Here is a 5000-nt window from a genome sequence, read left to right on the forward strand (position 1 = left end):
CTCCCACTAACAACTTGACAAATTATCATATCTTAATATTTCTTTTGCAATTTTGTATGCTAAACCCCACTGCCATGACCTTAACCCACAGTACGTCGACGTACCTTAACAGGTCGGGGAGGTAATGTAACCGTTCCTAATAATCACCAACCACACACGTGATGCACACACATGCGACATGGTATTCGCCATTGACAAGACCTATAACATTTGCAAACCTCACCACTTTCCCAATCCAAAACATCTGACTAAACATCCGACTAAACACAAACAACGACGCCCCCACGATGTCACTAGATAGACCCATTAAACCCTTTCTCATTCATACCCTAATTACATTACCGTAAGTTAACACATGTACACCATATCTAACCACACCCACCAAACATACAACTAACTCCTATGTAACGGAACTAACACCTACGCATGTATATATATAATATATATATATATATATGTATATATATATATATAATATATATATATATATATATATATATGTGACATATATATTATATATATATATATATATATATGTGTGTGTGTGTGTGTGTGTGCATCTATATATTTGTATGTACATCTATTGATGATTATTTTTTATTTACGTAGTTACTCTCCTAAACAATATCTTGATTGGTAGAAATATAATAATTGTAAAAAAAGTTTAATATTCATATTGTGACAGTGTTATTTATAATGTGTCTTCTAAAAACATAACATAAAATGAAAAAATATAAGAAACCATAAGGCCTGCACATATCCATTATCACCTGTACAGGAGTATGTATTACTCCAAAAACATGATTTTTTTTTTATTGTTACTATTTCTACTTATTTATTACTTGCATGTATGTTTTTATTCATTTATATAATTTATATCTATTTCTATCATTTACTATTTATCTGTTTATAATTCTATCTATTAATTTATCATTTTCATCTTTATATTTATATTTCAATTATTTTCATTGTATTTTTACCAGTGGTAACCAATAAGAACGCACGAAGGTGTAACAAACAATGACGATGACATGGCTACGGCATCGGTCGGGAAGGAGATCTACGGTTTCCGCCCGCCCTATTTCAATTAACTCGCAACACGGGGGAACTAAGCTCGCATCCCTTCCTATGTAATAATCTTGCTATTACAAAGGTTTTCCATGTTCATATACACTAATTATGTTTGTAATATACATGTAATTGAATATTACAGTAGAAAAAATGGAAGCACTTGTGTTCATATTTTCTATTTGAGTATAAATACATACATTTGAAATTGTTTAACAGAAAAGTATTTGCATATATACATTAGTGTTTAAGTTCAAATACCTTTATATATACGCATGTGAAAATGTAGATACTGCAATCATCAATTAATATTTACCTGTTTTCCACACTCTAATTTAGCATCCATTTTCTCAATTCCCATTAACCTTATTCTCTCAATTTCCAATTTCGTCTTCTGTATATTGTAGACACCATTATAAACTTATTAAGCGACTAGCTGATTAGCAGCGTCTTTTTGTTTCTTTGTTTTATGTTTAGCATTGAAATTCTTACACGTGTACTTTACTACTCAAAATATACGAATTTGTTTACGCACGTTTGCGAATAACGTGAACATTTTGAACATTGCGTATGAAATGTCTGTCGATTCTGATCTTCTTATGCCACTACATCAGTTGAAGAAACAGAATCTGCGCCCACGTCTGAGAGCATACCGTCCTACACCGCACGTAAATAACTGAGAAGCGACCTAAATAATTCCAAAACTACCTCGCCACCTTTGCACAACCAATGTCACTTTGAGCTGAACGCTCCTTTACGTGAATCTTCGTTCTCTCTCAGGGATTTTATTAGAATGTAGAACACGGACGGCCATTGCTGGCCTGAGGGATGTGAGAAGGAAGGGGGCCTGAGCACAGAATTGGAGAAAAAGAGAAGGGAGAAAGAGAGGAGGGAATAAGAGGAAGAGAGTGTATGCCGAAGAAGAGAAAGGAGAGTAGAGGAAAGGTGAGGTTAGGCAAATGGTAAGGCGGCAAGGCGCCACAGAATTGCAAATAAACACAAAGAAAAGTAGGAGAAAACAGAATGAGGAGAGGCAGGTACTAAAAAAGGACAAGTGAATAGAGAAATTAGATAATGGCATATGGACAAAAGGAAAAGTAGGACAAGATAAAAACAGAGGAGCAAAGTGAGAGAAATAAAGAAAAAAGTCAGATAATAGTGAATAAAGACAATAAAGAAAAACGTCAGATAACAGTGAATAAATACAATTAAGAAAAAAGTCAGATAACAGTGAATAAAGACAATAAAGAAAAAAGTCATATAATAGTGAATTAAGACAATAAAGAAAAAAGTCAGATAATAGTGAATAAATACAATTAAGAAAAAAGTCAGATAACAGTGAATAAAGACAATAAAGAAAAAAGTCATATAATAGTGAATTAAGACAATAAAGAAAAAAGTCAGATAATAGTGAATAAAGACAAAGAAAAAGGTCAGATAATAGTGAATAAAGACAATAAAGAAAAAAGTCAAATAATAGTGAATAAAGACAATAAAGAAAAAAGGTCAGATAATAGTGAATAAAGACAATAAAGAAAAAGGTCAGATAATAGTGAATAAAGACAATAAAGGCTAAGATAGAAATAGGGACCAAGAATGGCAAAGCAGGACAATTGAGAACAAGAAAAGAACCAAAGGAATGACAGCTAATGCAAGAAAAAAAATAGTCAGGACAAAAATAGGACATTTGGGAAGAGGGGAAGAATCAAATATATGACAACTTAGGACAAGAAAAGCAATCAGGGCAAAAATAGGACCATGGAATATCAAAGAGGAACAAAGGGAGAGAGAATATAAACAGGTGCAAATAACTAAAGAGAGTAAAATGAGAAAAATAGGGGATAAAAAAGGATGTGATAGAGAGACTAATGTCAAAGGTCATAAAACTGATGGTAGTGGTGGTGGTATTCTTCATGGGGATGCTGGTATGTGGTATGGTGGTAGGTGGTATGGTGGTATGGTGGTAGGTAGTTACCGCCACAGATATCCCAAGCTTTCCACGTTGTTGATATTCTTTGTAATGTTGATGTTATAATGATGAAATCAGAGAAAGGATCTAGTGCAATTGGTGTTGTGTTTATCGTCGTGGTTCCGCGTAGGGAGAGGTCACTGGTGTTGGTAATGTTTACGATGGTTGTTGTCTTTGTAATGATACTGTTGTGTTGATGGTGATAATGAAGATGGTGATGATGGTAGTGGTGACGGTGGTGTTGTTGTTGATAATTGTGGTGTTGGTGGTATTAGTACTGGTGTTAATGCTGGTGCTCAAGAAATCCATGACGAAATACAAAAAAAAAAACAGCAGACCGAATTAAACAAGAATACAGAGAACGAGGCGAAAGAAATGAAACCAAAGATAAAGGAAGACGACAGGAGGAGGAGGAGGAGGAGGAGGAGGAGGAGGAGGAGGAGGAGGAGGAGGAGGGGTAGAAATATGTTTTAACTAAACGAAGAAGAGGAAGACCAGGCATGTTAAAGAAGAGTACATGGGAGAAGAGGAAATGAAGTAATTACTTAACAGAAAACCCAGGAACCTGGATGAGGGGAGTGAAAAAGTAAAGAAAACGGATAGGCAGAGACCAAAACAGAAAGGGAAAACAGGAAACTTAGAAACACACTTTACCGTAGAAGTAGGAAGAAGAAACAGAACAGTGGGAAGAGGTTGAGTGAAGCTGGACAATTATAAATAAAAGAAAATGAAAATATAAAAAGAGAAAGGATAGAACAGAAGGTTATGGACAATGGAATAGGGAGACAGAGAAAATTAAATGGAAGAATGAGAAGATGAGATAGAAACAGGACAAAGAGCGTGAAACAGAAGGAAGAGGATCAAAAAGAGAGGTGCGAAAATAGATAATGAAATTGTAGAGGGAAAAGAATAAAGAGTAGAAGGATGAGTATACGTGTGTGTGTGTGTGTGTGTGTGTGTGTGTGTGTGTGTGTGTGTGTGTGTGTGTGTGTGTGTGTGTGTGTGTGTGCGTGCGTGTGTGCGTGTGGAACTATTTGTGTGTATGTATGTTTTCGTGCTTGTATGTTTGTCTGATTATGTGTTTATATGTGTGAATATATAAAAAAGTGATAAAAACACACATGGACACATGCATATATTACCACGCACACTCACGTACGCATTTAGAGAGAGAAAGGGGGAGAGAGAGAGAGAGAGAGAGAGAGAGAGAGAGAGAGAGAGAGAGAGAGAGAGAGAGAGAGAGAGGGAGAGAGAGAGAGAAAGATAGAGAGAAAGAGACCTTAGGGATCATCCGGGCTAAGAACTCGAAGAAGAGTTTGATTCGATGAAGAGTTGAGAGTTGAGAGAGAGTTGGTAGAGTTGATCTGGACAAATTACGTGTAGACCATAAGGCAAGAGGACGGGGAAAAGAAATTGATAGAAGAATGGAGGACCAAGGAGTTAATTAGATCAAGGGGGAGAAGGTATGCCTAAAGGAACGAACTCCTTGGCTCGAGGCAAACTATAGATAAGGAGAATAGGCAAGAGAAAGGTAGAATAATAAGCAAAAAAAGGAAATGGGCAAATAGAAAATAAGATAAAATAAATAGAAAATAAACAAATTGAAATTGAATGAAAATAGATCAACGAAATAAGAATTGAGAGATAAATATGAAATAAATAATAAATTAACAAATTGAAATAAATTAAAAATACATAATAAACAAAACAAAATCACAGATAAATGAATAAATGTGAAATATTTAAATATGTAAATGAAAATATGAGCATATTAGTAAATTGACAAAAATATTAATAATAGATAAATAATTGGATATATGGACAAACGAATGCGTGTTTATATAAACAAATATATAAACATAAATATATTAGACATATATAGATATGTACACAAAAAATATGGTTAAGGGCACATGTAGGACTCGAACCCACTGTTTCAGCCATAGGTAAGATAAACGTGCAG

This window comes from Oratosquilla oratoria, chromosome 26, assembly GCF_046742065.1.
Source record: "Oratosquilla oratoria isolate Oo_2021 chromosome 26, ASM4674206v1, whole genome shotgun sequence".
NCBI classification, from domain to species: domain Eukaryota; kingdom Metazoa; phylum Arthropoda; class Malacostraca; order Stomatopoda; family Squillidae; genus Oratosquilla; species Oratosquilla oratoria.